Genomic DNA, 14,683 nt, shown 5'->3' with positions numbered 1-14,683 from the left:
TAGTTCTTTAATATCCTATTTGACAAGCTTTGCATAGACATTTCTTTGCCATACTAAGTATTTTTGAAAACATATTTGAGTAGGACTATAGTAGATACTACCAGAAATAGCTTCTTTGCAGTTTTTGAGAAATACTAATAAAGCAAAAAAGAACATCTACTAGTTGGTAGACATAATGGCAACTCTCTAGCAATTGAATTTAATTTCATACATGCACATATCTAATTTAATGTCATACACGAACATATATAATTTAACATCATACATGAACAAACATATAATATAAAATGATAACCAATAATGTCATATACATTAACAAACACATAATATATTATGATAACCAATAATGTCGTATATGAACAAACATATCATATATTAACCAATAATGTCATACATCAAATATAGAATATCATATGTACATCAAATGTGTATCGAATATGTCTCTCAGATGCCTATATATATACATGGGGAAGGAAACAAGTCTCTATATATATATATGTATCAAATATCTCAACTACATCTTTTCCTTCCCACGAGGGGAAGGAAACAAGTCTCTCGACGTCCTCTGTCGTCGTGTGGAGGGAGATAGTGGAGATGACGAGGCCTTCCTGACACGCTCACTTGACCTCTTGTTGAGGCTCTTCTCCAGGTCCAACTAATACAAAGAAAATAGATATGAATCAATATTTATTATACGTTGAAATCAAATATGTGTACTCACAAAATCAATTATTTTCTTACCGCCAACAAATAGTCACTCTGTAAGTCCACCTCAAATGCTCGTGGACGATCAGGCGTGACAAGACCCTACAACAATTTAATAAATATAATCACTTATAAATAACATTAGAAATTTTGAGATTAACTATTATAAACAACAACTAAAACGAAGAAAATTCTTTCATACCTCCGTCAGTGGCTGTGAGCTAGCCACAGCTGCGGCCACTCCACTATCAATAGACTGTCGCAGATGAGGAGGTGTGTCCGACATCATGAGCTGCACGTCATACAATACACGTTATATCTAACATGAAACATGGAATAAATATACTCAAATGAATTAAATTAACATGAAACAATTGTACCTGTGTGAAGCTCGTATGATGTCTCTGCTCTGCATCTGTGGTAAAGGTTGAGGGTCCTATGGAGAACTGATGCACATGCATATTTTTTTTGGTCAATCCTTAATATGATTACGTAATAAATATATGTATTAATTAAAATGATTAAATTGATACATACGTCAGGACTCGTCGAAGGGACAAAAAATGGGCCTGGAGGATCATTGCTAGGCCCAGGAACACTTTGACCCTAAATTTTGAACAATGTCAATAAATCCTAATTAATTAATCATTCACTATACGTATGAAATGTGATCAAATTAGTAATTTACCTGTGTGTCAATGCCAAATGTCTCATTTAGGAACGGATCGGTGACAAGCCCATCATTTGCACCATCTCCGACATGAGTGCCAAATGTGCATAGGGATCCACATGAAGTGCACATGTGACCACGACGTATAGAAGGCTCCCCCTCAACTAATGGGCTTGTGGAATGGATGAGGGTCTGTGTCAAAGCATTAATGGTCCCTAGAGTGTTGGCCTCTACATGTTCCTTCACAAATGAAGGAATAATCACATGCTCATGTTGTGGATGGACCACGGGTGCCCTAACTACATTAGGGTCACGACGTGCTCTGGGCCTCTCAAATGATGACCCCCCACCTCTACCCTGGGAGTCTAACATATCAAAATAATTGGGGATCTCCCCAAGGAAAAAATCACAATATAATTTCTTCAAAAAATACATGGGGACCTCGTGATTGTTGCAAGGAGGGGCATCAAAAACCATCCACCATCTATCCCAAAAATTATTTCTAATAGCATCATGTATGCAGCAATGGATGGGGAATCATTTAGTACCCTCTCTAACAGTATTTTGCTCACCAGGTTTTCTAAATAATGCACATATACTACCTTTTGGTATTTCCTTTTTTTTAACATCTTCATATGACAATTTATTTGCATAAAATCTTTTTTTTTCATCCCTCTTAGCCCGCCAAATATCTAACTGACCACTAACTGAGGCTATCTGAGTGTTAATGGATTTGAGGGATGATGCCAATTGAGCCCTCATTGGATTGGTTTGTCCGGATTCTTTCAACCGAGCAATGATTCCTTCTAATTCAGTTTTGCCTCTCTCTATTTCATTTCTTAGATTTTCTTGTGTTCCTGGTGGAGGTCTTGCAATTGGTTCGGGTTGTGGAATTTGTTCTTCTTGAGGAGGGTTTTGGTTTTGGGGTTCTTGAGGGTTTTGATGTTCTTGTGGATTTTCTGGTTGATTATGAACATTTCCTGATAAAAAACCAATTGAAATTCAAATAAATAAACAAATCTAAATGAAATTTGTAAAAACCCTACAAAAGAATATAAAAAACTTACAAAACAATATGAAAAATATATCAAACAATGCAAAGTTAGGTTTATATCACTTACGGTGTCGTCGTGGGTGTGCTTGTGGTCTTGGATTTCGTCGACGAGGAGGCATTTTGGCAAATGGTGGTGCAAATGTTGAGTCTTCAACTCGCGTACGCACTGCTCGCTGTAGGAGTAAAAGAAAATGGTAATGAAAATGATGGGCTATAGGTTTGCAGCCCATCATACATACTTTTTATTTTTTAGAAAGCACGTACGCGCTATGGCTTGGGTTGCCCAAGCCATAGCACGTGCGCACTATAGTGCGTGTGCGCTATAGCGCGTACGCGCTGTTTAAAATAGGAAAAAAAATTTTGTTGTCACCTTTTTGGCACCACAACTCGGTGCATATGCCCTTGACAAATATATATTTTTTAGTTAAAGATAATAACTTAACCACAACAACATTATACTAAGTAAAATAAATCTAATATATAATAAATCCACATCAAATAATAATATATCAGTATTAATCCATTTAAATGATATACAATTATATATGATGCCACTTGGCAATAAACATAATGCACAATCATCCACCATACAGGTCACAGGGTATGGAAGGCTAAAATAATATACATCATGAAATAAATTACATGATCTCTTAAGATCTTATAAAATCAAATACAATATAAAAGTACAACAATCCATCAAAAATACAATAATTAGAAAGGAACATCTGCACAAACACATGTAGCAACGACATCTAATGGTTGTATCTTAATGGTATAAGAAAAAACACTACCACCTGACCTCGTGGAACCTAAATGGCCCACTCCCACCATGTTGAGGAGATAGTCTCAAGTCCCAAAAAAGATAACAAACTCAACAATCAAATCCAACATCCAGGTTTAAGGAATCACCTAAAAGTAATCTAACTCAAAGGTACCAAGACAAAAGTATCAGCTAATCCCAGAGGCAACATAGACACATAGGAAATCTACTATACAAGTGGGAAAATTTCATTGCACAAACCAACTCTAGGGTTACCTAGCTGGTCTTTTAATCATCAGATCCCTTAGTGACTCTATGCAACACTAGTATCCTTTCGTACTCACAAGCCATACTAATGAGTCAACTCTAAGGTTGCTTGACTAGTCTTTTAATCCTTTGACCCCTTAGTGACTTTCTGTGGTACCAATATCTTGTTAATTCATTTAAAACCCATTTAATGAAATGTTATTACTTATTAAACAACCTACAATGGGTTACCTTGGTAGCCACTTTGGGCCTCAACTTCCATTGCAAGCCACTTCCCAACATGACATATAGATAACCTACCCTAAGCTCGTAAAAGTATAAATCAAAGAATCACAAATTTCACCTTAGCCCTATACAAGTGACTGTAAAGCATCAAAAGATAATTCACAATAACCCATCTATTTTTTACAAGCAACTAGAAAGCATCCCAAAAATACTGATTGAAGACTCAAAAAGGTTAAGTCAAAAATGTCATAACATGAGATTGCTAAGAACAAATCATAAAAACACCTCAATCCTATACAAGAAATTGGAGAGCAATCCAAAAACAACTAATCGAAGACACAAAGGCTATATCAGATAGGTCACACCATTCACCTCAGTTTCACACAAGAACACTGGAAAGCAATAACAATCAATACATCAACACACATCATAAAGCATACCAAATACATTACCATGATTAAGTATAAAAGATCAAGATCAAAACATCATCATGACATCACAAACATAGAACTCTCGAGCCTTTGGTAACATTCTGACTAGCCAAATCTAAGACAAACCCAAAAACCCCAACACTAGTAAATCACACATCACATAAAGTACATACGAAAGCGAATTTTATAATGGTTTTTAGATTAAATCACAAACAATTCTATAATGGAAATCAATTTTCTCAAACAAGAGTTTCATCCCAGAGAACTTTTGAAAACAGAAACACAACAGACATGAAGAAGACAAGAATTCGAAGAACAAGCAACTACTACACAAACCCACAAGATCCTACCTAGATCTAATGCTAAAACAATGAATGCACAAACACGCAAGAATCTTCCTTTTCCTTTGAAAACTCTCTTTTCAGAAATTGGCTCCTCTAAACCTGTGTATCTAGAAATGAGCTCTAATTTCCTTAATAAAGAGTTTTTTCCAAAATCAAGACTTTGATCATGCGATCATGCAAAAACTTTGTCTTTAATGATTATACTTTATTTTTCATGCACATAATTTATGCACTTTAATTAAAATAAACTTTATTAAATTAAAGCTTTCTCTCCCTTATTAATTTTCGAAGTATTTTTAATAATATATTTATTAATTTAATTAATAAAATTATTTAGAGTTTATTATTAAAATAAAACACTTAAATAATCATTACTAAATTAAATAAATATAAATATATTAAATTAGAACTTTAATTAAATTTTTTAAATTTAATTCTTTTATTTAATTAATTTTCAATTAATTAAATATTGAATTATCTATATACAATTTTCATGCAAAAAATTTAAGTAATTTAAATTAAAATATCTTTATTAAATTAATTTTCTTTCTCTTTTAATTAATTTATTATATTTTAATTTCATGCATAAGCTTTATATATTTTAATTAAAATAAACTTTATTAAATAATTTCTTACTCTCTCTTATTAATTTATTATATTTTAATTTCATGCATAAACTTTATGCAATTTTATTAAAATTAACTTTATTAAATAATTGCTTACCCTCTCTTATTAATTTATTATATTTTAATTTCATGTGTATGCTTTATGCAATTTAATTAAAATAACTTTATTAAATTTATGTTTTCTTTCTATAGTTAATTATGAGATGTTTTAATAATATATTTATTAATTCAACTAATAATATTATTTAGAGTTTATTATTTAAAATAAAACTCTTAAATAATAATAATTAATTTAAATAAATATAATTACTTCTAAATTAGTACTAAAACTTAATAATAAGTCGAATTCTTTTATTTAATTAATTCATGAGATATTTTTTAATAATATATTTATTAACTTAATTAATAACATTATTTAGAGTTTATTATTAAAATAAAACTCCTATATAGTTATCATTAAATTAAATAAATATAAATACATCAAAAGTAAAACTTTAATATAATATTTTAAATTTAATTTTTTTATTTAATTAATTTCTCAATTAATTAAATATAATTAAATATCAAATTTTTTTATAAAATTTTCATTACATTATCTTTTAATTTGATTTAATTATAACAAAAAATCGCAATAGACCCACAAAACCAAATATGACAACCCAACTGAAACTAAAGAACATAATCAAACTCTAGGGTCAGAATCATGAATTCACATCACTTGACGAATTTTGATGGGTAAATTAACTCAGATACTTGTCCTATTTTCTAAGAAAATTGGCTTAATGTTTAGGATTTAGGCTCAAGAGTTATCTCCCCACTTATACCATTGAAATACTACGATAGGGTACACTCATCCTGGCAATTCAAGGAAGTTGATACCTAGTACCTGCAATCTACATAAAATCCACACATGTACAAATACAATATTCTAAACTAAACAGGCAATGGCGGGAAGTGGTTCATCGTGTAGATCCCGACTAGCAAGTGACTACAACTCCCTTCCTCAACCACATCAGAAATGTCAAACATACAAAAAACATACATGCACACCATAAACATGCAAGTATGGGATAAGTATTCCTAGAAACTGCATAAAAATAATTCGTCTAACTAACATAATTTAATAACTGAAATAACTAGCACTAAGTACCTCAACATACATACATACATACATGCATACATACATACATACATATATATATCAACTGAATATGAAATACAACTAATCAATTCAGGTAATCCAACACCTCTAATCATAAAACAAAATAATAGAACAAGCCTAAAAAAATCTAGTCAAAACAAATCAAAAAAGTTAAATAGGGGTAGGCATTACAAACCCAAATAAAAACTCACATCATACATTGAATCATGTGAAAATTAAATGCAAGCTAGTCATTAAATGCCCTTTTTTTAATTTTGTTTTTTTACCTACTCAACAAGGTTAGACCTATATGCCATGAATTTAGACCAAAATCCCTAAATACAGAAAAGAGACCCTTGTTAAAAAATATAAACCTTTCCAAAAATGTCTGAATTTTAAAAAAATATTTTCATTTGTGCCCTAGGGATCCATTTTGTCAAAATAGACTAGTTTTTGTAAATCAAGTGTTTAAGCCCTCATATGAGCTCTAAACTTAAAACACAAAGAAACAAACCTATTAAGAATTCCAATACCTTTCCAAAAATGTAGACTTTTATGGAAAAATTGCTAATTTGCATCCAAAAATGATTTTTCATGAAAAACCAAGGAAATTTTTTTAAAAATATAAATTAGCTCAATTTTTTTTTGCCAACTTGCAAAAAATAATTTAGACCAAAATACTAAGCCATTTGGGAGATATGATCATATCTTTTAAAATCTAGGGTTTTTTGTCTCCAAAGAGATCCACACAAGGGGGTTAGCTCCAAAATAGCCAAAATCAACATGCAAATGTGGGCTACCCAATGGTGAGTGCCAAAAATGTGTGGTAAAATGTTGACACACTTTTATGAGTCATTATATCCAAGATTTCGCAAGAATGAGGTTTCAAATGATGACTTGTAGCTCTCTATTCATGGAGTGCAAAGGTTTGTAATAGAGGCCCTCGGTTTGATCTAGTTTGTAACCATTTAAGTACACCATAAAAAAAGAGATTCAAAGATCAAAATATGCATGCAAATAAAGACACAAGCTAATCTAAATGATAACAATGCAGAGCAATGCAAGAAATGAAATCTAATCTATGAAAGGAAATAACAATGCATGATTAATCTATGAAAGCAAATATGACTCTAAGGTAATATGAAAATGCAAAGATGAAACATGATGATGGAAGCCATCAATGCATGAGAGAAGAAGATAAGATGATAGAAGTTGCAATGAAGCTCCAATGTCCAATCCCTAAAGCTCAAACTCCTTCTCCAAAATCGCTCTTCAAACCTACAACATAACAATACTATAGCAAAACTAACATCTATCCAAATGAGAAGGAGAAGACTCTTTATTATAGAAACTGTGGAGGTGGGAGGCTTCTCACAAGAGCAATGTGGGATAAATCCCTAAAGAGAGAAGTAAGAGGAAAAAACTCACCACTTAAAGATATGTTAAAAAAAAGGAATCTTTATTTGATTTATTTATTTTAATCAATAAGAAAGCTTTAAGTGGGTATTTATTTATTTAATTAAAAGAGGGATTTTCTTTTCAGTAAATAAGATAAGATTATTTAATTAAAAGGGAGATTTTAATTAAATAACATAAAACTATTTAATTAAAAGATAGATTTTCCTTTAATTAAATAAGATAAGATTATTTAATAAAAAGAAAGATTTTAATTAAATAAGATAAAACTATTTAATTAAAAGAGAGATTTTTTATTTATTAAATAAGATTATTTTATTTATTTAAAAGGATGTTTTCTTTTAATTAAATAAGATAAGATAATTTAATAAAAATAAAGATTTTAATTAAATAAGATAGAACTATTTAATTAAAAGATAAATTTTCTTTTACTTAAATAAGAATATTTTATTTATTTATTGAAAATAATGTTTTCTTTTAATTAAATAAGACATGATTATTTAATAAAAGGAAAGATTTTAATTAAATACGATAAAACTATTTCATTAAAAGAAAGATTTTCTTTTAACTAAATAAGATTATTTTATTTATTTAAAAGGATTTTTTCTTTTAATTATATAAGATTATTGATGAAATGATCAAACCTTAGGAAATATTAAAATAATTAAATTAATTGCAATTTGATGGAAAATGATTTGAATTGATTCAATAAAATATTGCAATGCATTGATTTAGGAAATTAATAAATTGATTCAAGAAAATGATAAATTGACGAATTTAGGCCCATAGTCTAGGCGACCATTTCATGGTGCATATAAGGAGGGGTAAATCAAGAACCATAAAAATTAATCTTATTTCACCAATTAATCCTTCATATAATATTCAGATCTAATTGCATGCATGAAAGAATGAAAGCAAATAAACATTCATAGCAATTTGGCACAAGATAAGGTAACCTAGAAACCTTCCAATTAGAAAGTAAAAATGGGGTGGGGATAATATCCACAAATTTTATTATTGCAATATAAGATTAGCTTGTTAAGGCTTATAATTGATCACTTCTGATGATCTGCCCTGTGAGAAGCAATAAGGACTGTGAGGTCCACCTTATCAAAGGATTTACAAATGTACAATGAAGTATGCACTTGATTAAGAGATTTAACAAAGATTGTTAAGTCTACTTTGTTAAAAGATTTGACTGATGCATCTGTTAGGATGAACTTGTAATGCCCCGCCCGGAGATCCTTGGAAACAAGGATTCAAATCAAGCCAAGATGTATTTTTTTTTTACAAGTATGAATGCACAAGACAACATCATACAGGGATCACAAAGATCGCAATGGAAGACTTCAACACAATCCTGGCAACCAACGAATCTTCGAATGCCACTACCCAACTGACACACCCAAACAAAAGCCAACGAACACCACAACAAGATGAGGGCACAAGAAATGACCACTCATCAACAAAACACCAAGCTAGGGTAAAATGCAGAATCCCAAAATTTGGCTAAGCCTGAAATCTTGAAGCCTTGAAAATTGGCTAAGTCTGGATTTTTGAAGCCCTAAAATTTCCTAGAATCCATAACTTATCTCCGAGAGGTCTGAAACCTATCTCAAATGATTTGTCGCATATATTAAAATATATCTTAAGTATAAGGAATTAAATATACGTCAACTTATTCTTTAACAATATATTTTAAACCCCGAAGGACTACAACAAAATCCCAAAAATTGAATTTCAAAAGAAACCTCCTGAATTCAAAATGCAACAACATAGGCTCGAAGAACGCCCAAAAGGGTATCCAAAACCACTCTCAAAAAGATCAGATCACGAAGAAAAGTGCCCGCTGATGACACGCGCAGGTTTTTCACAAAAACCGTGTGACACTTTTTACTAAGGGAGGGCGACACTTCTCCCTTACTGAGTGTGACACTTCTCAAGAAGGCGTGCGATACTGAAAAATTATCGTGCGACATTTCTCATAAAGTTGTGCGACACTCTTGCAGTGTCGTATGACACTTCTCCAGTAATACGTGTGACACTTTATAGTATCGTACGACATTCTTTCTATGGCCGTGCGATACTTTATCAGTGTCGCATAATGCTGAACAAATGTCGCCCATAGAAACACGAAAACACTCCCAGAAGCAAAAAGGACCAAAATAGAGCAAAGAACCTCCACACTAGGGAGTACCAGATCCACAAAGGCTCGAGGAATGAACACTCGAGCGCAAGAACAACACAACAAGGAGAACATCTATCCATCTAAACTACAACAACAAAGAACACACTGAAATAATCATTGCAGAGAACAAAAGCAACATCGCAATGTACATAAATACATATCAGGAACAAAACAACCAAACTAAGTATGCAGTTCCTCCCAACCGTCAATAGCATCATAAGACCATCATGGGTCCTAGCCATCCCCCACGTGTAACATCCCAAGCCATCGACCAAATCATCAGTACTGTCGTAATAAGGACATCACTACTAAAACATGCATAATAATAGCATAAGAAAATCTAACATGCTAGTGATAATGCATAAGATAATCCTACAGTAGATAACATCACCTATCACATGCTAAACAGTAGTAAGCAACAAATATACTACTAAAGCAAATCACATCATCTAATCATATGCTAAACATCATAATAAGGGAATGCGCCAAATAAAATAACATCATCTAAACATGATATACAAGCATCCCAATGAAAGCATAAATCACAAGAAAGCATACTCTAGAACCTGAAGTACCAAGTGAAGACATCCAACAATGATCATACTAGGACAAAAGATCGTCTCTATACATCGATCCCTAGCAGTGGTTAAGGTAGCTATGCCTCCCAACCAAATGGCCCCCATAGGTCCACACCCGTCGTGCTAATGGAGATAAAGATCCAACCACAAACACACATAAAGCACAACATCCAAGGCTAATACTCACGCTAGACAGTATGATGGCTGCAACCAAGAACCTAAGACAATGCAAGGAGTACAGGTCCTGGTCAGACACTCAAAAGGCTACTAAGTAGGGGCTGACATCATGGAGAGTCTCTTGGCATCGACAAGCCCAAGCTCGGATTTGTGTAGCTCAACTCCCTCAACGGAAGGCCAATACACCGTGTAGCTCAACTCCCTCAATGGAAGGCCAATACACAAAAGAACCATTTTATTATCTTAAGTTTTATTACCAGTCACACATTTTATTTAGTTATCACTTATTTAAAACTTCCTCTGCCAACCCTATGGGTCTAAGGTCACCAAGTTGCGAGATAGAAGCCCCCTCCATATGCTACCCTACCCTACCCATGCTCATCCTATGACAAGTGCCATGGGCATGCATACTCCCATCCCAACCCCAATGATCATAACTTTCGGCAAATCCACGGAAGATCGAGCCTTGCAAGTCACCCAACAAATGTACGCGCACGTACACGTGTGTGGCGCACCACCATCACAAAGATCATAACACAAGGACAGGAATGAGAACACAATGTAAAGAAAACACCCAACTGAAAGCAACACGAGAAGGACGGATTCTACAGGAATCCCAAAGCCAATAAAATCATACATCATGAAATCACTCAACTGGCCTCAATCCGAGAGTATGGATTCTACACGAATCTCAATGATGTAACAAGACCAAACATCATGAACTCACTCAATCGGCCTCAATCCGAGAGTATGGATTCTACACGAATCCTAGCATTTATGAAACAAAAGCAAAGGTTCAAAAGAAACCATAACAAGTATAAAATCACTCAACCGAACACAATGTCGAGAGTACAGATGAAACATGCATCCCAATGCAACATAAAAGTGCAAAAGTGGTCTGACTGATATCCAAATGGATCATCAAGGTCCATGACCCACATTGTGCCAAGAAAACCTAAGAAAATAGGGCGACATGCAAAACGAGGTAAAAACCCCAAAAATTTGGAAAACTACAAAATTAAAACCCATTTGGCCTTTGGGTTCAAAAACCCCAAAAATCCAAAAATAAATGAAATCGGACATCGTATGCAAAAACGGCCAGCATAACGGCGTAAAATTCCAAACCCTCATCCCAAAAAATAGAAAAATGTTCATACCCGCCCAACCGGGTAGAACTAGCATACAGAAACGGAGGGGAACACTAGTTCTCAGCCTCCAAACAAACGGATACCAAAAATAGAAGCAGAAACGGAGCAAAAACAATAAAATAGGAAAGCCCTACCTCACAGCCAAAAGGGCAAAACGGGAACCTGAACCATAAAATAAATATCTCGTAGAAGTAGCCAAAAATTGCGACAATCCAAGGTTTCCCCGAGCTGGATCCAACGAGCCCAACCTCGCGACGATCTCACGCCCGTAGCTCCTACAACGAACAAAACAGTAAATCCTCATGAAGAGGATTTTGGGTTTTACTCTCCAACTTTCCAATTCAAAAGTGAGAAGTGAGGAATTAAATTCCTTTTTTGGATATTTATTCACTTTTTGGGTGAATAATCGATTAGGGCATTTAACCAAACAATCTAGTTAAATCTCGAATCGACCCAAATGAAAACAGGCTATTCCTATAAATAGGAATTCATCTATGACAAAGCTACCAGAAATTAAAATAAATCAATTAAAAAGCCCGAAAACCCAAAAACACATAAACCTCCTTAATAACTTTTCGCGACAATGCGAACCTCTAAATGCACAGACACGCTTACTAGTCTAATCACATAATGCAAATGAGTTCAGATTTAATAATCATCGAAAGGTTTAATTTAAACATTTTAATAAAGGATACGCCAACCATACAAGGACGACATTGGTAAAATATGAAAGGCTGAATCACTAACTCCATGTGCCACTGCCAAGGATATAATCTTGCACACTAAACAACACGATCAAGTGCAATTGCATATAATAACATAGCTGAAGCAATAAATGCATTAAATCACCTAATTTAACCATTTATTTAATTATATTAAAACAATCTATTTACATCACTCACGTTCGCATAAAGCATAACAACGTAGGAATGAAGTAAATAACCATAGCATTAAATCCATCGCATAACATAATCAGAGGTATGTCCAAATACCAGATAACTAGATATCATCATAAAACACACTGTCATCTCAAAATGGCATCATCATGCAATATGATTAATTGAACAACATAGTAGTTTAATATCTATGATACTGGAATCAAAGAGTAACATCTGACCCTCGGGTCCTCTCAAATGTAAACATAACATGAGTAAAAAATATCTCTCTAATAAAAAATATAACAAGGTAAATGTCCGCAGCACATAACCAAAATAATCCCACAAGAATAATCCATTTAATTACTTACGCATTAAATAAGGAACTTAAAACACATAAGCAAACACAGTCATAAACATGACTAACCACTACTACAAGAACCTAGTCCAGTGTAGCATGGTAAAAGGACATAGTGCAATCTCTGCACACATCTCAGGGTAATCATGGAACAACCTCATGATACCACATCGATCCTGGTAACCACTGGCACAAACCTCAGTGAACCAAAAATCACATCATAATCTCATAGATCAGTCAAAAGCATAAATAAAGCAACTGATACAAAAATATAAATCCAAACACCTCGACAGTGTAGACCACTCAAGGTCACAATCATGATCCATCACAACAAAAGATCAGTAAGGTTGCATCCATCAGGACGACTTACAAAAGTCAAATGGGAGACGCACTACAGAACTAGTGACTGATCTATGGTCTGCAACTCTGGTTTGCTAGTTGAGATTCCTTGTGTTGTAATGATCACCTTGTTGTGATAGATAAATCTTTGCTATCCCTTATACTGCTTGTAGCCCTCTTCAATTCACACTTCTCCTTATTATATGCTCTTCACATTTCTTATTTGGATATGATACAATGCATTACATATATAACAATCTGAATCACAACTTACTAGAGTAGGCTACAATACAAGTTTCATCAAAATCTACAAAGTTAGCTCAACTACTATAACTCGAGTTCTAAAGACAAACTCAATGATGTTTTGATACTGAACAACCATTGTCAACACTTGACATCCTCTAGAACTTGGTTAATGAAGAGGCTCAACTCATACTGATCACTTTTAAGTAGCTTGAACTTAGTCAACACTGTGTGACTCAGTGAACATTGTGAAACTTGGCATACACTGAATCACTTAGTTGACACTTCATGGCTCGGTCAAAACTAAATTCACATTGCTAACTTTGTGATGTTGGTAGATACTAGAGAACATGGTTAACACTAAATAACTCAGTTGACACTATGGAGCTCAATTAACACTAGAGTTTCCATCACTTGCATTGAACAACTTGGTAGACACTGCTACACTTGGCATGAGCTGTACATAGGTTTTGAAGCTCAGTAGCAACTATAGAGCTTGGTAGTAACCAATTGACTAAGTGTGAGTCACTAATAGACAAATTGACCTTAATGTCAACAAGCATTTGATCCACTCTCTAGATCAGCAGTTGAACATATCATTAAGATACAAGACGTCATGTACCTACTGCACTAGCTGCAAGCTGAAGAGGAGAATAAAACTATCAAATTATTGGAGCTTCAATATTTTTTGACTCCAATGATTGGGTCCATTAGTGAATCCTTGAAAGGGGTAGATGAACTATTCTCCTTACCGCCAACAAAGAACAATTAAGCACTTAACAAGTAGCTAGCAAAGTTACAGAGTACAATGATTGCACTACAAGATTTGAAGGAGTCATAGGAGACCATTCTTAACTCAGTGAGAGAAAAGTAAAAGGACATCTTTGAAAATATGTGAAAAGTATGGCACAAAGGGACCACCTTCACACAAGGAGAAATCGACAAGGGGGAGAATTTACCTCTACTATTCCAATTATCATTGATGATAAAAAGGGGGAGAAGACAAGATAGAAGAGACAAAATAGGAGTATATACCTTAGGGGGAGCATGGATGAAATTCCAAAAAGAATGTAACATGTAGCAAGATAATCAAGGAGAACATGGATAAGAAATAGTCTCGACACAAAGAAACTAAATA

At 33.5% G+C, this 14,683-nt stretch overlaps 1 long non-coding RNA gene across 1 annotated transcript; it reads right to left on the bottom strand.

Moving 5' to 3' along the window:
* Window positions 1-514: 514 nt before the first annotated feature.
* LOC149542685 (uncharacterized) lies at window positions 515-1,011 on the bottom strand. Its single transcript, XR_016355110.1, has 3 exons — window positions 908-1,011; window positions 742-807; window positions 515-655 (listed from the first exon to the last, which is right to left on the bottom strand). It is a non-coding gene; the product is annotated as an uncharacterized LOC149542685 (long non-coding RNA).
* Between the last annotated feature and the right edge of the window lie 13,672 nt (window positions 1,012-14,683).

This window comes from Cupressus sempervirens, chromosome 8 (assembly GCF_028749045.1).
Source record: "Cupressus sempervirens isolate cs-2001-9-10 chromosome 8, ASM2874904v1, whole genome shotgun sequence".
In the NCBI taxonomy this organism is placed as follows: Eukaryota; Viridiplantae; Streptophyta; class Pinopsida; order Cupressales; family Cupressaceae; genus Cupressus; species Cupressus sempervirens.
This window is presented reverse-complemented; position numbering and strand designations above follow the sequence as displayed.